The 23,722-nt window shown below is 45.5% G+C and overlaps 1 pseudogene; it reads left to right on the top strand.

Moving 5' to 3' along the window:
- The first annotated feature begins 21,519 nt into the window (after positions 1 to 21,519).
- Positions 21,520 to 22,731, top strand: LOC110578145 (annotated as a pseudogene).
- The last annotated feature ends 991 nt before the right edge of the window (positions 22,732 to 23,722 follow it).

The following is a 23,722-nucleotide window of genomic DNA, read 5'->3' as shown; positions in this document are numbered from 1 at the left end:
GTGAGTGGAATGAGATGAACCATAGCTACAAGAATGAAATAGATAAATCTTTTTAAAAGAAACAATTCAAAGAAAACCACATGAAGTATGAATTCCACTTACTAAAGATCAAACACAGACAAACTCTTATTTAGGTAAAAACACATAGGTGGTGAAATTACAGAGAAAATATAAGAGAATGGTTAACACATACCTTAGGACAGCGTGACCTCTTGGAGGAGGGGCATGCAATCAGGGAAAAAGTCACAGGGTCAAGTTCAATTTCTTACCCTGGGTTTTAGGTGCAGGAATGTTTCGTGTTATTTTTTAAATGAAATATCTTTTATGTGTAATATTTCACAATTTACAAACATTTAAACATAAAAACCATGGAATAAGTTACACAGTATAATAAACTTTGTGTGTATGTGTGTTTAAGTTACATGATGAATAAGATCTATCTTTTAAACCTACTAGCCTATCTCTGGCTCTATACTTAATTCTTGGGTAATAATGTTAAAGTCTAAATTTGAGGACTTACTTAACTTGTGATCTGGACTTGAAGGCCTCTGGGCCACCCCCTCAATGGGGCCTGACTTGGTCTTTCTGGGTCACACCCAGGAGTGTAAAGGATGTAGTCTAAAGAGAAAGAGCCCCCCAGTTTCCCCCAGGTTGCAGATGAACCCCCAGGCAGCCTGCAAACCGCCCTTGTTTGCACTGAAGACAACCCACTCTTCCTGGGCCAGCTGCAGGACTCGAACCAGGAGGAGGAAGAGCTGGGGCGGGGGGGACTGCCCACATTGAGAAGGCTTCTCCAGAAAAGCTTGTCAACCAGCATCTGGCAAGAAGGGACCCCTTCCTTCTGAACAGCCTCTCACAGAAGGCAGCAGTTTTATAAGCAGTTCTCCAGTGGTCTGGGTGGCAATTTCCCCCTTTCATTCCAGCCCAAACTGTACACGCCCACTGCACTCACAACGCTGGAAGGCTACTAAGATGCTCTGTTGTTAGAACAACAGGCCGTCCAATTGTTTTTTAAGGAACAGAAATTTATTCTCCAAGATGCAAAAAAAATCGAACGATAAGCAGAAAACTCTTCCAACTTGCCACACCTCTCTCCCATCCCCGATTATTTGCTCCTAAAGGCTGGGGATCATTACCAACAGTAAGCCTACCTTTGCAATGTTCTAGATCAACCTTTGATACGGAACTCACTGGAAACAAATTACTTGAAGACACGCACTCAAGTATTTTCATGTCCGGGAAATGAAAGAAAGATTGTACGTGTTTTGTAGCAATGCTCTGAAACCTTCCGAGGCACAGGCACACACACACACAGTCACAACTGAACACACTTTCCCATGAGATCAGGGAGCTCCCAGGAGCAGAACGGGGGCGAGACGGAACCCGCGCCACCCCGCAGGGAGCCCTGGCTCGGTCAGCAAGGGCGGTGTCCTGGGATGGCGGGAGGAGCCCTGGCTGGTACAGATGTCCACTTCCCCGCGCTTCCTCTCGCAGCCCGGGCTCGGGGGCAGCCACCACGCCCGTCTTTCTCACGGTGGAGACAAAGTGGCTGACACTGTCCCACCCAGTCTGTGCTGCCGAGCCCCAAGCTTCCAGGAGAGGGAGGGTTCGAGGATCTGCACCTGTCAGAAGACTCGGTGTGAGAGCGCAAAGTCTGGTTAGAGGCGGGACAGCTTCCCATGGCCAGGGCAGTGGGCGGAGAGCCAGCTCGGCCTCCAGCCAGGAGCTGGCCGCTCCAACCCAGGTATCTGCTCGTCTCCCAAATCCCACACGCTGCATCCCCATTTTTAAAGGACCTAGCAATACAGGCTTTGGTGGTGCATGAGTTTAGGCCATTTAAATACCTAGAAACCCACGGGGCGATGAGAGGATTTGGGGCAAGCATGAAAATCATCTGTATTTCTTTCAAGCACCTCATAAACTATGAATGACCACAAAGCTCCACAGTACATATTTGGAGAGGCCGGCTGAAACGGGAGAGCGGGTGGAGAGACTTACCACACACCACACGACAAATCAGAGAGCAGCCCGGGACCGGCAACCAGCACACCTTCCTGCCCGAGAGGCATTGGAGACTGCAGGGCAGGCAGGCTGGATATTTCGACAGCACCTACTCTATGACTCACCCCGGGCTCTGGAGATATTGCCCACATATCTCTGGGTATTCCTGTGTTTGCCTCAGAGAAACTCCACGCCCTGCACCGTGACCAACACGACGGCCAGCAATCAGATATTGCGTTCAACCCACCCCTGGACAAACGGGCTCTTTGTGCTGCCAGAAGATGCACATTCTTTATCTGGGCGAGGGGGGGGGGGCGCGGACTAGAAGGGGCTCCTGCTATCCCACAACTCTGGGATGGCAAGAAGACCCCAGAAGACACTTAGTCTGGCACTCCTGGTTTGCTGATGAGGAAATGGGTTCAATTCAACAAACTCTGGCTGGGCAGAGTCCGTGCAAGGCACTGAACTGAGCACGGAAACACCAACACGAATGATGGCAGAGGGAGCAGGAAATGGCCCCAATGCCTCGGGAAGGGCAACGGCTCAGAAGAAGTGAGAGGAGTCAGGAGACTCCTCTGTGGCCTCATTCACGAGGCAGAGGCTCACTGGTGCCTCTGCATGTCAGGCGCAGCGAGGCGTGCTGGTGTCAGAGGGGGCACAGTCCCCCTACCCCCCCTGCCCCCGCCCCCAGTCCAGCGGCCAGGGAAACAATGGCAGCCTCTGAGGAGAGCCCTGAGTGTACTTGGTGCTGTCCGGCAGCACCTGGGAGGGGCAGCCTGGGGGCAGCGAGGAGGGATGGGGGAGAGGGACGACGGTGATGCGAGGCAGGAAGGAAGAGACTTGTCACTCAGAAGGTGCTTCAGGTAAAGGGAGTTCTGAACTGGTCAGCCAGACAGCAGGTAAGGACTTGGAGGACTCAACACAATGTCAAGAAGGCAGAACTGGAGGGACGCCTGGGAGGCTCAGTTGGTTAAGCGACTGCCTTCGGCTCAGGTCATGATCCTGGAGTCCCTGGATCGAGGCCCGCATCGGGCTCCCTGCTCAGCGGGGAGTCTGCTTCTCCCTCTGACTCTCCCCCTTCTCATGTGCTCTCTCTCTCTCAAATAAATAAAATCTTTTTTTTTTTTTTTTAAGATTTTATTTATTTATGTGACAGACACAGCGAGAGAGGAAACACAAGCAGGGGGAGTGGGAGAGGGAGAAGCAGGCTTCCCGCCGAGCAGGGAGCCCGATGCGGGGCTCGATCCCAGGACCCTGGGATTAAAAGGGAGAGTCAAGGAAAACCCCATTTCTCCTTCATTCCTTCTGGTGGCCACTAAGATCATTCACAAGGCAGAAAACTGGGGAGAGGCAGGAGGAGGAGACTGGGGTAGAGGAGGATTCAGCTTCAGACGTGGATGGATTTGAGGTTCCTGAGGGACATCCAAGTGACTACAGGTGTCCAGATGAACGCTTGGAGAGAGGAAGGGGCTGACAACTGGAGCCTGCCGGAGACAGTGCCTGGGGGCAACTTACTGAGGGGATACGCATGGACTTGAAAGGTCAGGCAGATCTGATCAAATCCCCGCTGCCATTTAGTAGCTATATGACCTTGGGCAAATAAATTAATCTTTTTGAGACTCCAATCTCATATGAGGAAATTCCTCCTAGAAATTATGAAATCAGAAAAGGACCTGCTGTCATACCACACGCAAGATATTTCATATTTTTTCCTGCCCTTTTGTGATCGTATACTGCTTCATGTTATAATAATTCAAGTACTAACCCTGCAACAGATTACAAGCTTTCCTGCTGTCATTTATCTTTAAATCCCTTTTGACCTCCCTTGTATGAACAGATTCTCAAATATGTGAATTGCCATAAGTCACATGAAAAAATCAGGCCAGGGTGCCTGGGTAGCTTAGTCGGTTAAGTGTCTGCCTTCGGCTCAGGTCATGATCTAGGGTCCTGGGATCAAGTCCCGCATAGGCTCAGCAGGGAGCCTGCTTCTCCCTCTCCCTCTGCCTCTCCCCCTGCTCATGCTCTCTCTCTCTCTCCCCCTCTCTCAAATAAATAAAATCTTTCAAAAAAATCAGGCCAGAATGGTCAGAGAACCAGGGGTTTCCTCCTGCCCTTCACATTAAGTAACAGATGCAAAGATTTTAAGACTTGTGTGGTTTTAGTGGTATCGATTTAATTCCGTGTTGGGGGGTGTGATGGAAGAGAGAAGGGCACTGGGGTTTGGAAACGAGAATACTGTCATTATAATAAAGCCTAGTCTACAGAACTTTACCCTTTACATAAAACTATACTGTAATATTTAAGAGGAAGAGTGTCTACCAAAGTTAATATTGCATAGCCTCTATCCTCTTGCTCAGTTCAAATAAAGGTCTTAAACAAATATTAAAAATAAATCTAGCAAATGGATCTTGCCTTAAACTAAATGTTAAATCAATACCATACTTTTTATAAAAGAAAAATATATTTTCTCTGCTGGACTCATTTTGCTTATTCTATTTATAACTCTTAAAATGAACATTTTAAAACTACAGTAAGAATTAAAAATCAGACTGCCCACTAAGGCATACAGAATTCAATTCCACATAGCCAAGCTCATTCATTTTTCTTCTGGTTTTGCCTTCAAATTTGGGCTCCAATTTGTCTTACCTCTTTATATGGCTGCCGTCCTAGTCTGAAAATACCTTGGTCACTGGACGTTTTCTGTTATCTCCAACTTACTTGCTAAAACACATTCACAATCACCTCTTCCTTCCCAGTCCTTCCCTGGTAGCTTCGGACACCCACGCTTTCATCCACAGCCCAGCTCTGCATACCCACTTCATGGCTGTGTCCCGGTCATAAATATCTCAGGGGCACCTGGGTGGCTCAGTCGGTTAAGCGTCTGCCTTCGGCTCAGGTCACGATCCCAGAGTCCTGGGATCTAGCCCCACGTCAGGCTCCCTGCTCAGCAGGGAGTCTGCTTCTCCCTCTCCTTCTGATGGTTGCTTCCCCTGCTTGTGCTCTCTCTCTCTGACAAATAAATAAATTAAAAAAAAAAATAATAAATATCTCAAAATAATTCACTCAAGTTTCTAATGTAAAATTACTTGACAATCACCTCCAGGCTCTCTAGCAGTTGGCTCATTTAGTAAGTTTGATTAAACACACAGAATGATTCAATTCAGAGCTATCTTCAGAACTTGTTTGATTCCTGGCTGTCTTCCACCTGACCACATGTGGTTTGGCTCAAGCATGACGAGTTTGAGAGGGCACTGTGGTCCCTGAGTGCCGAGACAGAGCATGTACCCACTCCTCAACACGCCAACTCTAACCTGAGGTTCCTATTGCTCACAGACTGTCTGGACTCCGGATGGTTCCCTTTAAACTCACAATACACCTGGCCTCCCTCTTAGCCAGCCCCTAAGATTTCTACTCTTACAGACCTATAGATCCAGGGTATCTCCTAGTTCTTTGCCTTGAATAGACCTGAACTTCCCAGACTGAACAGATTCACCTCATCTTCTGTGTGTCTCAAAGATCCTCTCGTAGCTCGCTGCCGGTAGGAGGCACAATGAAGGAGGCGGAGCTAGATAAGAGGGCCTCTGCCACGAAGCTGAGCCGCCCCAGGGCACAGAGCTCCTGATCTGCGTTAGGTATCTCTCAGACACTAGGAGATGCCCGCAGTCTGGATCAGAAGACTACTGAGAAGGAATTCTTTCAATTTAAATGCTACTTTACTCCTAACTAGACCATGACTCGCATTAGAGGTCATGAATAACGAAGAGCATCTCATCACCACGAGGCCTCACTCACAACCGTCCTACTGCATCTGCCAAAGGAGCTGCTCATATTCAGGGAACAGTGTACCATAATCTAGAGCATCATTTTCTCACTATCACATTATGCTCCAAAACTGTCGTACTTTCTTCAGAACCCAATTCAGGTTCTGTGATCTCATGTGACCCAAAGAATTCTACTGGCAAATTCAGGGTTAATTACTTGCTTTACCTAAGCTCTTTCTCCATTCTATTCTCCCTCCCTCCCTCCCTTAGATACCTTTTAAATTCTTCTTATTTATGAAATATCTTTATTAATTCCTTCGACCAGCGGCCCTGGGGTAAGTCTCAGGTTTTGTGTAAGTAGACAAGGATAGTTAGCTGCTCACCTGCTGGATCAAAATAAACTGGGGCAGGAAAGTCTTTTGAAAATAAGACTTCACCAGTTAAATTGGTAAAACTTTGGAAAGACATTCTGTTCCCATCTTTCCATATTTAAAAGACACATACCCCATGACCTAACAATTTCACTTTTAGAAATTTAACCATATATGGTTACAGAAAAAAGATGTACAAAAATATTCAGCACAGTATTACAAAGCAAATAAACATGGGGGAAAAAAATCACCCTAGAAGGAACTTAAGTTGTGTATCAATAGGAGATTGGTTAAATAAATAATGGATAGATTCATTTTGTGCAGAAAACATTTCTGTAAGGATACATAAGAAACAACAATTTTTATCTGTGGGTATAAAGATTGTAAGTTAGAACATTTTCCACCTTATGTCCTTTATTGGATTTTTTTCAATAAACTTGCACTCTTTAAATTACTTAGTTAATAGGAAAAAAAGTGAACCTTCATAATTTAGGCTTAAAGTGCTACATTCTTCATTTAACAATGTTATTCAATCTTTGTTAAACAGGAAATAGAACAAACAAAGCACAAATAGAAACTCAAGAGATCAGATACACGTTAAAATGTGTTTGCTCCAGCAGCTAATGATTTCATTGTTCAACTGCAGGAACTCTTATTAAGAGTCTCAGATCAGTTTGTTTGTTTTTTCCTCAAGCACCTGCTATATGTTATGTTATAGACTCTTCTATAATCTAAATGGCTTGATTAAACCATGAACCTTGTGCTAAACATGGGTTTACACTTAAAATCAGTTTTACTCTGGAAATTGGGGTGATATTGGGAAGAGAGAGAAGCCTGCCTTTGTCAAACCTTAAAAAGAATTACACACACACCCTCAAATTAAAAAAAGAAAAGACTAAAGCCCAGGGCCTTTATAGGACTTACTGAATCTCTGGGTCTGGGAGTCCAATCTCTATTTTTTTTTTAAAAGATTTTATTTATTTATTTTGACAGAGAGAGAAATAGCGAGAGAGGGAACACAAGCAGGGGGAGGGGGAGAGGGAGAAGCAGGCTTCCCGCGGAGCAGGGAGCCTGATGCGGGGCTCGATCCCAGGACCCCGGGACCACGACCCGAGCCGAAGGCAGACGCTTAACGACCGAGCCACCCAGGTGCCCCAATCTCTGTATTTTGAACAAGCTCCCCAGCTAAGTCCTGTGTTGCTGGTACTGCCTCGTGCACACCGGAGGTAACTACGCTTAGCAAACACTATGTCTTATCCAAAGGAAACAACACAGCATAGAGTAGAAAATTCTGTGAACAAAGGTGTTCACTATTACACAACTCCAAGATTTTTTAAAAAATAACTTTTTTTTTTTTTTAAGATTTTTTTTATTTATTTGCGAGAGAGAGAATGAGAGACAGAGAGCATGAGAGGGAGGAGGGGCAGAGGGAGAAGCAGACTCCTTGCTGAGCAGGGAGCCCGATGCGGGACTCGATCCCGGAACTCCAGGATCATGACCTGAGCCGAAGGCAGTCGCTTAACCAACTGAGCCACCCAGGCGCCCCTAAAAAATAACTTTTTTAAAAAAAGATTTTTATTTATTTATTTAGAGAGCATGAGCAACAAGGAGCAGAGGGAGAGGGAGAGAGAGAGAACCTCAAACAGGCTCCATGCTCAGCACAGAGCCCAATGCAGAGCTCAGTCTCACGACCCGGAGATCATGACCTGAGCTGAAATCAAGAGTAGGATGCTTGCTTAACCTACTGAGCCACCCAGGTGCCCCTAAAACAAACAACTTTTTAGAAAAGTGATATGGTGTTTGGAGCTAGCACTGGGTGTATGCAGAACCCTCCAGGCCCGGCCATCAACCCAACTCTTCCGGCTCATTTGTGGTTGTCAGGGGCAACATGGGGAAGAGCCATCTTTGGGGCTGGAGGGAGTTCAAATAGTGTAGACCAGTGTTTTTCAAATTATGGCTGCAACCAACCACCTGATTCCTGGGCCCTGCCTGACCAACAGTGCAGGGGCCGAACCTGCCGATGTGCATTAGACAGCCTCCTTTCTCCCTCCCACCTCTGCCCCATTCTTATACCCAGTAAAGTTTCATAACTACTAAGCTAGTCTGGTATTTCCTGAACATCCCATTGTAAGATCACCTCAGGCCCCTGCTATCCCAGCCCCACCCCAGACTTACTGAATCAAAATCTCTAATAGAGGTTTCATGTTTAACGTTAAACCAGTGCCCCAAGTTATTCTTAAAAACAGGGAGGTTTGGGACACACCAATTCAGGTCAAACTCATTTTAAAATAAAGAAACCAAGGCCCCATAAAGTTAAATTATTTCCCCAAGGACTTAATACCTGATTAATGATAGCTGGGACACCAAAAACCTGGTGAGCTAATTCTTTCCTCTTATACCGACAGTACTTATTAATGTTTATCATGAGTACCTGTGCAGTTTCTGATTCACCATGAGGAGGCTGTAAGTAAGTGACTAATGAAGTCTGAACCCAGAGGGCATGTCAGAACATCTATCTTCCCCTTGGAGTTTTTCCACTTTCAATATCAGGATGAGGAGAAATATAAAAACTGCACATCTGATAGAAAAGTAAAGACAGGGGCGCCTGGGTGGCTCAGTCGTTAAGCGTCTGCCTTCGGCTCAGGTCATGATCCCAGGGTCCTGGGATTGAGCCCCGCATCAGGGTCTCTGCTCAGCAGGAAGGCTGCTTCTCCCTCTCCCACTCCCCCTGCTTGTGTTCCCTCTCTCGCTGTGTCTCTCTGTCAAATAAATAAATAAAACCCTTAAAAAAAAAAAAAGTAAAGACAGCCCTACACATTTATAACCAGATGAGGATTCGAAAGTCTCGCTATTCTCCAAATATTAGAACCTTTAGCAAAAAGGACTCTAATAAATCATACACTTCCGGTTAGAGCACCAGCCTGCACCTTGCTGTGGGAGAGAGGAGAAGACGTCTCCTACAGAGACTACAACCTCATTCTGGAACCACTATCTCCTCACCCATCAACAACGAACGACAAGAGAAACAAAACCCCCAACTTGGAATGCACACAGCAAGTTTTCATTCAGGGGGAGTTCAATCGAGTTATAATTGCCTCTAATCGGCCCTCCCACGTGCTCTCACAATTTACAGCTGTAATCAGTTCCACAAAGAATGAGCTAAATTTCTTTTCTACCTTTGAAATCAGAATCATCTCCGGTTAGGCTCTTAACCATTACTGTTTTGATTTCTTTTTTAATATACCAAGGTATAAGAAAAGGATGAATGAATGAATAAAAGCAAAGATTCAGGCAGATCCTTTGGAAATAAGCACTGATCCCTATGACCTAATGATAACTCAGTGGGATTCAAATTTGTAACAGGGACCGATGCCAACTCGGGGAACCATTCCAGGGCGCGCCATCCAAAAAACACATTCATCTGGTCAGACATTTTCCATACTCCGATTTTTATCTTTCTTGGCATGCTTGACTCTTCTCTAATAAAGTCACAACCCTCTGTTGCCATGGAACCCAATCAGACACGGAGCCTGTTACTATGACTTCCCTGCGAGTCTAAAAAAAGACCCAGTGACCAAAAGAACAGCCCTTACTTAAAAAAAAAAAAAAAAAAATCCAAGGCAAAGAGGCTCCAAAAAAGGACCCAATCCTTTTACATCCACTGAAGTTTAAGCTTTCATGCAGGCTAACTTGAACTCTGGAGACAAAGCTAGCCAGTGTTTTATAAAAATTTTTCAGCTGGGACATCCCACAGAAGACAATTTTATAAATAGGTACCTGGCAAAGAGTGTAAAACTGTTTTTAGGATTTCTTCTTTTTTTAATTCTAGGCCAGCCTCCTTAAATTTGAGTAGCTGTTTAGCAAACATATGTCAATCAGCAGCTACCAAATTGCAATATTCATTTCCACCAATACTTAATTTTTGCCAAAAAGCTCAGTATTTCTCTGGAAAGAAAAGATAAGCAAAACGGTATAATCGGCCCTGTGTTCTGTCATATCTGGAGCTGGACTAAACCTGGAGAGAAGAATAGGAGACTCACAGCAGAGGGAGTGAAAGAGAATTAACAGGTGCGGAGTGCCGCCCATGAGCCGGGCACTTTTATGTCATCGTGGGAACCCTGCAACAGAGGCACTTCTGTGTCTCTCTCACAGGGAAGGTACCAAGGCTCCGGGAGCCTAAGAGCTTGCTCAAGCTGCCATGCTAGAACGGTGTCTGTCTTCCAAAGCCAAAGCTATCCATTCGTTCAACCAACATTCATTTCTGGCCTCACGGGTACTATGCATTTTGTTCGGCTTCTTGTTCTTTAAGACAGAACTTGCAGCCCGTAAAGCTTGTCTGTGAAGATGGCGTGGAGTCTATCTGTACTGGCCCAAGGGGCCAGTTGGGGCCGCACCCCTTTACGATAAGCACCGTATCTGCACAGCAGCAGCCAGCCCTTGGGAGAGTCATCACTAAATGCCCTGGCCACTTAAATAAGATGACAAGGGGCCAGACACCCTCTACCATCCCTCAAAAGACTGGCTGCTGACGAGGCCTTCCAGCCGCGGACTCTGCGGTGGGGAGGACCCCAAAGCTCCAGTGCCTGGTCTTGTGCAATTTTAGTAATGAAGTAAAAGCCACGCCACGCAAACTCACAAGTTATTCTACCCAACACTGGTTTGGGAGAACTGGCTTCAAGAAATGACTAGTAAGAAAAGAATATGGAGGCGCCTGGCTGGCTTAGTTGGAAGCGCATGGGATTCTTGATCTCAGGGCCATGAGATCAAGCCCCATGCTGGGTACAAAGCTTACTTTAAAAGAGAGAGAGAGATTTAAAGAAGGAATATATAAAAGCACGGAAATTAATTTAGAAGTTATATTATTATAATCACACCAGCCTTTTCAGCTAGGGGCATTTCACCTATTTCATCATATAATGAATACAACTACTTCCATTAAAAGAAATTTCAAAAACCAACACAAGACCACAAAGAGATGCCACTTCCCACCCACCAGAAGGGCTATAATCACAAGACAGTAGTAAGAAGCACTGGCGAAGATGTGGAGAAACTGGAGCGCTGATCCACTGCTGGCGGGGACGCAGTGGGGACGCAGACCGGTACAGCTGCTGGGGAGACACTCTGGCAGATCCTCAAAAGGTGGAGCACAGAACTCCCAGGCGGGCCAGCGTTTCTACTCCTCGGCACGGACCCAAGACAAAAGCAAGCCTAAGCCCACCCAGACACTCGTACACGGATGTTTAGGGCAATACAGCAATCCTAACAGCCCCCAACCGGAAACAACCAACCCAAGTGTGCGTCAGCTGATGAGTGGATCAACAAAATGAGGGACGGCTGTGCAATGGAAGGTTATTTGGCAATAAAAAGGACTGAAGTGCTGACACATGCTGCAACAAGGATGAATCTTGGAAACTTTGCGCTGACTGAGGGAAGCCAGGCACAAAAGACCACATTGCATCTGATTCCATTTATGGAAAATGCCCAGGACAGGCAAATCCAGAGGAACAGAAGGTAAATTAGTGGCTGGCGCAGCCTGGGGGCTTGGGAGGGAGGAAATGGAGTGATTGCTAATGGGTCTGGAGTCTGTTTTGGGGGGGGGTGATGAAAATGTTCCGAAATGGATTGTGGTGGTGATTGCACAACTCTGCAGATATACTCAAATCCATGAAATCATACACTTTTAAATGAGGGAATTGTATGGTATGTGCACCGTAGCTCAATAAAGCTGTTATTTAAAAGAACAAAAAAGGGGAAAAAACAACACAACCAGTTTTTTGTTTTGTTTTTTGTTGCCCTATTAAATAAGAAAACAGCCCAAGCGAGGAGACTGCATGACCTTGGGACAAGTTATTTTTCTCTGGGGGTCTCTGTGCCTCGTTAAGGAAACAAGGCTCATGTCTGAACCAGAAGCTCTCTTCTAGCTGCCTCGAGGTGGAAAAACCACTTGGATGAAAACCTCTCAGTGTTCAAACAAGGGGAGTCAGACCACCTACTCTAGCGGAATCTTTCCAAGCTTCCCTGGTCTGATTCTTCCCTTCACCCCCATGTTTCCATTCTTCAACCGATTTCTGAGCATCTGCTACGTGTAAGTCTTGATGCTAGACCATTTTCATGACCTCTAGTTCTCAAGCCCACAGTCCACAGGGGAGGTAAGTATCATCCTCATTGTACAGGTGTGGAACAGACTCAAAGATTATGCAGGCGGCCATGTGGCAGAGAGAGGATTTGAACTCAGAACCAAAATCTGCTTGTTTCTCTTCCTCTTACACCTGGGTTTTTCAAACTGGCCCCACAGGCATATTCTTGGAACTTCCATGGGTTTGCTACAAGCAATTTTAAATGATGTATTTATTTGGATGGCAAAGAATATTAACATAACCGTATTGGGAGATCATAGAGATAACCAGCTGTTAATCAGTTACTATGCTGAGATTTCAAGACCTTCTATATGTTTATTCACGCTGGGCTCAGGTATTAGTACTTCTTTAGTCAGTAGGAAACACGATGGCTGACTATCAGTTTCCTGGGACTGCACCATAAATTGGGTGGCTTAAAACAACAGAAATTTATTGTCTCAGTTCTGGAAGCCTGAAATCAAGGTGTCAGCAAGGCCAGGCTCCCTCTGAAGGTGCTAGGGAAGGAACCATTCCAGGCATCTCCCCCAGCTTCCGACAACCTCATCAGGTATTCCTTGGCCTGCAGTTAAAGCACACCAATCCTTGGTCAGTCCTCACATTGTAGGTGCTCTCCCAGGGTCTTCACATGGTCTTTCTTCTGTGCATGCCTGTCTCCAAATCCCCTCTTTTTAGAGACCAGTCATACTGGGTTACAGCCCATCCTAATGACCTCATTTTGACTTGGTTCCTTCTGTAGAGACCCTATTTCCCAGCAAGGTCATATTCTGAGGTCCTGGGGGTGAGGGCTTTGTAAAGGGCAAACTCACTCCTGTGTCTTCTCTCACCCTACTACCACACTGCTGGTCACCACACAAACCTCCAACACCAGCTGGGTATCCTACAATTCAACTCGATTCTGACACTATCCACCTGCAGACAGTGTCCGATCACACAGGTTAAGGGGATCAGTACTACAAGTCTGCCAGCCCCTGCTTCAGCCACCAATCCCCAGTCCAGGTGGTCACCTGTATTTCTGACCCACTGGCTACAAACTGGAGGCTCCCATGACCCTCTCCCCGGTTCCATTAATTTGCTAGAGTGGCTCACAGACTCAGGAAGACGTTTACTCAATTACCAGTTTATTATAAAAGGATATAACTCAGGAATAGCCAAACGGAAGAGATGCACAGGGCGAGGTCCAGGGAAAGGACGCAGAGCTTCCATGCCCTCTCTCAGAGCCACTCTCCCTGCATCTCCATGTGTTCATCAACCTGGAAGCTCTCTGCACCCCAACCTTTCGGGCTTTCATGGAGGCTTCATTATGAAGCCATGCTAGATTAAACCATTGGCCACTGGCGATTACATCAACCTCCAGCCCCTCTCCCCTCCCCAGAGGTGGGAGGTGGGACTGAAAATTTCATTCTACTACTCAAGGTTGGTTCCCCCGGCAACCAGCCCCATCCTTAGGGGCTTCCCAAAAGTCGCTTAATTAGCAAACTCCACCGCGTTTGAAAGGGGCTTGCTATATAAACAAAGACACCCATTTCACTTTTATCATTATAATCACTTAGGAAATTCCAAAGATTTTAGGAGCTTTGTGTCAGAGATGGAAACAAAGACCAAATATATACAGTTGATCCTTGAACAATAGGAGTTGGAATGACACAAGTCCACTTACACGTGGATTTTTTACAGTGCAGTACCGTGTATGTTTTCTCTTCCTTATGATTTTCTTAGTAACATTTTCCCTAATGTATTTATTGTAAGAATACAATATGTGATATATACATATGACCTACAAAGTATGTGTTAATCAACTGTTTAGGTTATCAGTAAGGCTCCCAGTCAACAGTGGGGTACCTGTAGTTATTTTTGTGGGAGGGGGGAACCAAAGTTACACACGGATTTTCCACTGTGGGAAGGGGGGTGTCGATGCCCCTAACCCTGCACTGTTCAAGAGTCAACTGTATTTCTTATTGTAAATCACAGTATCACAGACTTCAACATCTCTTTTTGAGGGGACACAGTTCAACCCATAACCCTGACTTTAAATGTAAATGATGCAGCATTTCCAGATGAAGGACAAAGGGTCTCACAGTGAAAGAAGGTGTCATACACAGAATTTTTCCAACAGGAGAGTTAACGGATTGAGCCTTTCCACATCATAACAGGTGAAAGAAGCATTTCAAATGCAAAAGAAAACCTGCCTGTATGGATTTAGATCATCTGTATATTAAGAGAGTGTGAACTTAAATTGTTATTATCTTTGTATTTTTTATTCATTTGAAAGTTTTCATAATAAAATGTTCAGGGAAAATGTCCTTAGACTGTTGAGGAAATCTGCTAATGAAATCTTTATTCTTAACACCTAAATAAAAACACCAATTAGTATCTCTGAACAAACACTTCTCTATAAGCCAAGGGCAAGGAAAAGATAAATTTTAAAATACGAAAATAAGTGTACACGTCTTCCTAATTAGACTTATTTAAATAACAAATGTAGCCAATGCCTTAACTTGTCATCTGATGTCCTTAAACAATGAACTCTGAAAAGAAAGTCCTGCTATCTGCTGGGAGTGTATAATCTCAAAGATCACACTAGTATCTATGCATGAAATTCTTAATGCATTCTTTTCTTCCCCGTCTCCTTCCATTTCTCTATGCATCCAAACATTTTTTGTGCATTCTGTGCCAAGCACAGAAGATGCAGTCCCTGCCCACTTTCTGGTGGGGGGAGAGACAAGTGACAAGAGTATCAAAGTTCACAACAGACTTGGGCTCAGGTTGGGTGGGGAGAACCCAAGTCAGCTGGGAGAGGAGAACGGGAGTCAGGGAAGATGCTTTCAGTACATTATCTTAGAAGCCTCCAACACCCTTCTAAAGAAAGAATTATGCTTATTTTTACATGAGGAAACTGGCTCAAACTGGTTGGGGAAATGGTCCAAGATGAGCTCACACAGCGTGGAAGAATTTAAAACCCAGGCCTAGCCTCCCCAGGGCACTGGTACCACACTGCCTCCTCCGAGCTCTAAGCACCCTGAAGGAGGGCTTGAAAATGGCCTGCATTTAGAAGATCTGACCACTTCTCATCACCTCCACTGCTGGCATCCTCATCCAAGGCACTGTCACCATGCCCCACACGTCCCTCGACACCAGGTCACACCCACCTTTAATCCGGGAGCCCAGGCAAACTTGGAAAACATAAACCAGCCTCCCACTACCCCCGGGGCCCCGTGTCCTCACTCTGCTCCTGCCACATGGCCCCACTGATGAACCTCACATACAACAGGCATACCCCTGTCCCAGGGAGTCCCTGCTTACTGTTCCCTCTCCCTGGAATGCAATTCCCCTCACAGAGCTGCATGGCTTACTTCCTCAGGTCCTCCCTCAGTGACACCTCTGGGAAGAGCTTTCCTTGAGTTTCCTATTTACAACTGCTTCTTTATACTCCCACCCCTTGGGTCTCCCTGGCCCCCTTGCCATGATTTATGTTTGAACACTGTACTTACCACCATTTAACATACTGTATATTTTACCTATTGGTCTGGTCCATCTACCTTGCCTTACCAGAATATGAGCTTGATGAGGGCGATTTTTGTTTTGGTTCCTGGGATGCCTGGCACATACACAGTAGGTGCTCAATACGTATTTGTTGAATTAGGCTGAAAGCAGAATGGTTATGAGCACGATTCATACCTGGGCTGCTTATGAGTGGGCTCTCGCACATACCACATTCCCAATCTGGTGAAAGGGAGTCATCAGGAGACACCTGCAGTATGGGGTGGGAAGAAGCCAACCCAAGGTTTGTGAGGGACATCATTCTTCAATCCAGTGCCGTGAAAAGGTGCCCGAGTGACGCCTTTTCTGTGCCACAGGCTGTGGGGACACAGGTACCATCAATCTTGATGCTACTGTCCAAGGAAGCCCATTAGGACCCGTGGTCCCAGAACTATCAATCTCACCCAGAGCTGTCCTGGGTGACAGGGGCTCCTCAGACAAAGAAATTAGGGGAAGTAAAGGGGAACCTACAATTTTGCCTCCTCTCTGAGCGCTAATCAACGACAAGAAAACTCTGCTGGAGTGTTCAAGAAAGTCCTTATGACCCCAGGCTGAGCTCCACCTGTTCACATAATGGGTATTTTCTTACACTGGCCTGTTGTACCCCAGGTCCACGAAAGCTCACCAGAGCTACTAAAAGAAAACCACAGGGGTTCAAGTCTCCAGGAGTTCTCAGACAGCAAAGGGCGGACTCCAAACTTGCCTACACAGTGGCCTCAGGAGTGAGACAGTCTAAGCATCTCAGCATCTGCTGAGTCTACAGACTGATGGACGGTGAAGAAGCAAGCACGACAGGATCACACAGGAGCAAACAGCAGAAGCTTTCAAAGGATGGCAAATGGAATACTCTCCCCTGGGGAGGAGCCCCTGTCACAGAGTGCGTGTCTGCCAGATTCCAAACTCGTCCTCATTCTAGTCCCTTGTAAAAATCCTGGCCATGTGCATTAGCCTGGGTGGGGGGCAGGAGTGGAAATGGGGTGACACATAGTAATAGGAAATCCATAAGCACCTGACTTCATAAAGTTCTATAAGGCACCAGGGTGCCTTTCAGCTCTGAAATTCTATGAAGGAACTAAAGTCATTGCAAGGCTGTTTCTGAGAAGCAAATAAAACCCCGCTGAGAAACGGTACTATAATTTCTTGAGTTTGCGTCAGTCTGTTTTCTTCAGTGAGCAAAAAGGTGACTGGTTTCGGTTACAAAGGCAATGTTCCACTATGAAAACCTGCTGGTTGCCATGACAATTAACATCTCTGTTCCTCCCTTTTCTGCAGCATCCTTCTTCCATCTGAGTCAAATCAAAGAAGCTATCTGTGACGCCCATGATTTAGTATTTCCTCTGCACAAGGACAGCATACACACACACACATACACAAAATACATACCAAAGGGCTCATCGGAGGCGAACCCAAACCTTCAAAATTGCTACCATCTGTCCTCCTCTGCCAACTGTGTCCTATAAACAACTATCAGGAACAACAGCAAGGAGGATGGGCCAGAAAGGCTTAATCGCTGACACCTACTCCTCCTCAGAGTGGGCTCTGGATCGATTCTTCCCAAAAGGGTCCGTGTGAGGCCAGGGCTCCCTGCAGCACTGTCCTTCTCTGTCTGCAGGCTGTCCTCCCCAGCCTGAGCTCCTCAAGAGCGGTGCACGTCTCACAGACCTCGGGGCCCAGAGTAGCGCTGGGCGCGCAAGGCAGCACTGAGGACAATGGCAGGGCTCTGGGATAAGGCAGCCTGCTGCTCCTTATATTTTGCACTGAGTTTGGGCCTAGCTTGCTTCAAATAGGCCCTGTGTGAGAAACAAGCCAGGGCAGAAGTTCTAGATCTACACTCTAGGGTGTGTCGCTTGGGATATCTACGGCGCAGCCCTGCTCCTGGTTTCCATCACTGTGCTCGTGAGCCTTCCCCAGATCCAGGACAAAACAAAGGAGTAAATCAGAAAGTCAGAGCATCGATGTGATTTATCTTCTCAGGATAAAGGTTCTCTCTCATCATGTAGCTACATTTCACTGCAAACGTGTTTGTTTAGAGAAGTTATGAAAATGATATAAGGGGGGCGCCTGGGTGGCTCAGTTGGTTAAGCGACTGCCTTCGGCTCAGGTCATGATCCCGGGGTCCTGGGATCGAGTCCCGCATCGGGCTCCCTGCTCTGCGGGGAGTCTGCTTCTCCCTCTCCCACTCCCCCTGCTTGTGTTCCCTCTCTCGCTGTGTCTCTCTCTGTCAAATAAATAAAATAAAAAATCTTTAAAAAAAGAAAATGATATAAGGAATGTGAGAAACAAGACAGAGGATCCTAGGGGAAGGAAGGGAAAAATGAAACAAGATGAAACCAGAGAGGGAGACAAACCATAAGAGACTCTTAATCCCAGGAAACAAACTGAGGGCTGCTGGAGTGGTGGGGGGTGGGAGGGATGGGGTGGCTGGTGATGGACACTGGGGAGGGTATGTGCTATGGTGAGCGCTGTGAATTGTGCAAGACTGTTGAATCCCAGACCTGTACCCCTGAAACAAACAATACATTATATGTTAATGAAAAAATTGAAAAAAAGTTATGAAAATACTGAAAAGCCAGAGGAAGGAAAATAAAGCACCCATCAAGTGTCTACACCTGGGGTCTGTGTCACTATCCCTTCAGATGTGGAAGCAGTCTGCCCAGTGGTCAGGGGCGAAGGCTCAGGGACGCAGACCAAGCTGGGGTATGACCCTGCACAAGTCATCTACCCATCCGAGCCTCTGTTCCCGGTCGGTAAGGCGAGGAGGGCCGCTCCTCCTGTCCGGCACTGCGGGAAGACGGCGGTAACCTCGGGAAAGCCTTCGTCACAGCACAGGGAGGACGCGGACTTACACTCGCTCTAGCAATACTCTATCCATACGTGCCACGTGATAAACCAAAACGAGTTCTCTGTGCCAGTATCTGGTGAACTTTTTCAATCAACATAAAAGCATGAGCCACTGACATGTCAATAAATATACTTCTATAAATTGAAGTTTTTAATTCGGAAACGAGAGCTTACATTAGACCGGTGGTTCTTCATCTTTTTTAAAAGGTCATCTGCCACTACTGAGAACCATTCCAAAGAAAGTACAAATATACAAAAACCACAGACCCTAGGTTAAGACACGGAACACTGGCTCTAATTTCATGCATGTTTTTTAATACTCTGAAGTAACAGAACATTCGAGAAGGAACAGGATTACAAATTAATGTACTTTCTAACTGGAAATTGATGTTCTCAACTGTTCCTAATGCTGTGGTAGTGACATGAGAAAAACAGATAAATTCAGTCACACAAGAAGCATGGGATTTAAGTCATTTTGCATCTCTGTTCATACTCACATACTTCAGTACTCTTAAAAACATACTGATACTACTTATCACTAATTAGGAATAAAGCCCTGACAAAGGCAACATCGGGGAATCTTAAAAGCATTATGCTAAGTGAAAGAAGCCACACTGGAGAAGGCTACACACTATCTGATTCCATCCATAGTGCATTCTGGAAAAGACAAAATCACAGGAACAGAAATCAGACCAATGACTGCTGGGGACAGCACAGTAATGACTAAAAAGGAACAAAAGGGAATTTTCTGGGGTGATGGAAATATTCTGTATCTTATTTGGATGGTGGTTACAAGACTGTGTCATCATATAACTGTACACTTAAGGGGGGGTTACTGTATGTAAATAATCTCTCAATAAATAAAATATTGACACATCAACTTTTATAGACATGAACAAGAGTAGAATGCTAAATTCTTGACAAGGTGTAAAAAAACTGCCTGCCGGCAAATTCAAAATAACTTTATATTTCCTTTCAGGCAAAATTAAAATGCGCACAAACTTGAAACAAATACTATTTAATCACCTACACAAAATCTAGCATCATTATGAAAATTTCCTGTGACATATATTAAAATGTGGCGTTAACAAATCACTCTTATAAGTACAAGTACTTGGCAAAGCTACTTAAGAACAGATGGTAAAGGTGAAGATACTTTTTCCTCTGCCCCAGCGATGTCACTTCCAGGCATCTTCCTCAGAGAAACTCTCCCACAAGCATACAGACCTCTGACTCAACCTGCCTGCCTACCACTAGGAGAATGGCTATAAACACACGCTGGTTTATTCATATACTGAAATAACATATTGCAATAAAAAATAAAGATGGGAATGAAGGAGGATAGATTTTTAAAACACCATGCTGGGGCGGGGGGGGGTGGAACCTGGCTGACTCTGTTGGAACAGCATGCAACTCTTGATCTCAGGGTCGTGAGTTCAAGCCCCATGATGGGTGTAAAGATTACTTAAATAAATAAAACTTAAAAATACCCAAACACCTAAAAGCTTGAAGAAATAAAATAAAAACACCATGCTAAATAAAAGAGCAAATCACAAAAGAGATGCCATTTATATAAATATTTAATACAAGAAACAGTACTATATATTGCTTATGAGTTCATTCGACATATAAAAGCAAGCAAAGGGGGCGCCTGGGTGGCTCAGTTGGTTAAGCGACTGCCTTTGGCTCAGGCCATGATCCTGGAGTACCAGGATCGAGTCCCGCATCGGGCTCCTTGCTCAGCGAGGAGTCTGCTTCTCCCTCTGACCCTCCCCACCTCATGCTTTCTGTCTCAAATAAATAAATAAAATCTTTAAAAAAAAAAAATTTAAAAAAAAAAAGCAAGCAAAGGAATGAAACCCAACGTCAGGTTATGGAGACCTCTGAGGGCATAGGAAGGGAGAAAGCATCCAGAGAGCTGCATTTGGGGCCATTTATTTCTTAAAAACAAGTGGCAGAAATCTGATGCAAATATGGCAAAATGTTACCACCTGTTAATCTAGGACGTAGGTATATGGGTATCATATTTTTTAAATGTTTTTTCCAGGTCTGACGCATTTAGTAATTAAAAATAAATTTGTCTACTATTTAACCAGAACTATGTGGTTAATGATTTGATATGGGTTTTCCTCATGCTCAGAACATCCTTCCCTCTGCGAATCTGGTTTTACTTTTTTAAATATGGTATAAATTGTGGTTTCTGATGGACCATTTCATTACCTTATAAGCTTGGAATCTGATGTCACTGCATTTACTTGCAGAGAACATTAACTTCAACCTTAATTAAACAATCAAAGCAAGCATAAACTTTAGAAAATTAAAATCCACTGAGAATTTAATAAGCTAGCTGTCCTAGAAAAACATCCAGGCTCATTTCAGGCTATTGTGTAAATAAACTAAGGAGCAATTATTTTTTTTTCTTTTTTAAAGATTTATTCATTTGAGAGGGGGAGGGAGGGTCCAAGGGAGAGAGAATCTCAAGTATACTCCCCACTAAGTGCAGAGCCCAACGACACAGGGCTCCATCTCATGATCCTGAGATCAGACCTGAGCGGAAACCAAGAGTCGGAAGCTATAACCGACTACGCCACCCAGACACCCCAGGAGCAGTTAAAGAATCATTTACTAACAAAGCAACCGTGATTTCTGAAATGTCCAAAGTATCAGAAAATATAAAATAATCTTTGTATATGGATTTAGTGTCTCTTTCAGAAGTATATTATTCTTATTTAGCAAATCTGTTACCATTAAAATTACCCCATATGTGCAACAAATTATTTCAAAAAGGAAAGTTGAGAAGGCATGAATATCTAAAGACAGCCATAAAAACACGAAACTAGGCTGCCTGGAGACGGCAGGAGCTGTTTCGCCATGGCAGCCGGGCCGATCTCCGAGCAGAACCAGGATGCCACTGTCTACGTCGGGGGCCTGGACGAGAAGGTGAGCGAACCACTGCTATGGGAGCTATTTCTCCAGGCAGGGCCAGTAGTCAACACCCACATGCCAAAGGATAGAGTCACAGGTCAGCACCAAGGCTATGGCTTTGTGGAATTCTTGAGTGAGGAAGATGCTGACTATGCCATTAAGATCATGAACATGATCAAACTCTACGGGAAACCAAAACGGGTGAACAAAGCATCAGCTCACAAGAACCTGGACGTGGGGGCCAACATTTTCATTGGCAGTCTAGACCCGGAGACTGATGAGAAGCTGCTTTATGATACTTTCAGCGCCTTTGGGGTCAACTTACAAACCCCAAAGATTATGTGGGGCCCTGACACAGGCAGCTCCAAAGGTTATGCCTTTATTAATTTCGCTTCATTTGATGCTTCAGATGCAGCTACTGAGGCCATGAATGGGCAGTATCTCTGTAACCACCCTATCACTGTGTCCTGTGCCTTCAAGAAGGACTCCAAGGGTGAGCGCCATGGCTCAACAGCTGAACGACTTCTGGCAGCCCAGAACCCACTCTCCCAGGCTGACCGCCCTCATCAGCTGTTTGCAGATGCACCCCCTCCACCCTCAGCCCCCAATCCCGTGGTATCAACATTGGGGTCCGGGCATGCCTCCACCAGGCATGCCTCCTCCTCGGTCCTTCCCACCCCCAGTGCCGCCTCCTGGAGCCCTTTCACCTGGGATACCCCCAGCCATGCCCCCACCACCTATACCTCCTGGGGCTGGAGGACATGGCCCCTCACATCCTCACCCATTCCCACCAGGTGGGATGCCCCATCCAGGGATGTCTCAGATGCAGCTGGCCGACCATGGTCCTCATGGCTTAGGACACCCCCATGCTGGGCCCCCAGGCTCTGGGGACAGCCACCACCCAGACCGCCACCCGGAATGCCTCAACCTGGACCTCCTCCAATGGGCATGACCCCTCGAGGGCCTCCGTTTGGATCTCCCATGGGTCACCCAGGTCCTATGCCTCCACAGGGGATGCGTGGACCTCCTCATGGATACACTGGGCCTCCACGACCCCCACCCTATGGCTACCAGCGGGGGGCCCCTCCCTCCACCCCGGCCCACCCCCGGCCTCCAGTTCCCCCTCGTGGCCCACTTCGAGGCCCTCGTCCTCAGTAATTTCTCGTTCTCTTGCCTCCTGTTCTATCTTCCCAATATCTTTTCAATTCCATGGACCAATCAGAGTTGCTGTAGCTCCCTGTGGCTAAGGCACTAATCCCTCTCAGGCCTTTTGTTTTTTTTTCTTAAGTGTAATGTTTTTCACAGGAGGTTTTATTTTTTTTCTATGTTGGTCCTAAGTGTTTTACAAATGCACAGAGAAAATAAAACTAAACTCCTTGTTTAAAAAAAAGAAAAACAAAAAAACCCCGCAAAACTGTATCATTCATTTCCCATTTGCCCAAAGAAATAAAAGCACTAAACAATGACTGTTGGAATGGTGGGCTCAGTTTGCAAAACTGTCCCTCAAACATCAACAAGGTTGAAGAGCTCTCATTTTAACTCTAAGTCTTGCTTTAAAAATAAGAGCTTAGGGGCACCCGTCTGGCTTAGTCTGTGGAGCATGCAGCTCTTGATCTCAGGGTGGTGAGTTCAAGCCCCAGACTGGGTGGAGAGGTTACTTAATAAACAAACAAACAGAGATGTTAGTAAGTAAGTAAAAATAAGAGCTTAATTTGAGCCGTAAGTATGTAAAAAAACTCTCTTGCCATCAGATCATTTTAAGTGGCCAGACTCCTAGTCAAATTTCTCAGCAGTAGAATTTAATATGCTCCCACTCACCCAAATAGCAGAGCATTTCTGAGGGCTGGAAACAGATAATGATCGGGTATAAGAGCCCTCATGACTTCCTGGTGGTAGCGGGACAAGAATGAATGAAAGAAGACTCTTGCTTTAATTTTGCTGCCCACTTACCCAACAGATGCCAATTCAGTGAGTAGCTCTAAATTGCTCAGTACAGGAGGTAAACTTTATACAACAAATATTACTTGATAATTGCTTAAGTCAGGAGGTTTTTACAAGCATGATGCCTTTCTCAAATGAAATAAATAAAAGCACATTCAGGAGGTTTTTACAAGCATGATGCCTTTCTCAAATGAAATAAATAAAAGCA

This window comes from Neomonachus schauinslandi, chromosome 5 (genome assembly GCF_002201575.2).
Source record: "Neomonachus schauinslandi chromosome 5, ASM220157v2, whole genome shotgun sequence".
In the NCBI taxonomy this organism is placed as follows: Eukaryota; Metazoa; Chordata; class Mammalia; order Carnivora; family Phocidae; genus Neomonachus; species Neomonachus schauinslandi.
Note: the sequence above shows the minus strand (reverse complement) of the source record. Positions and strands in the feature narration are given on the sequence as shown.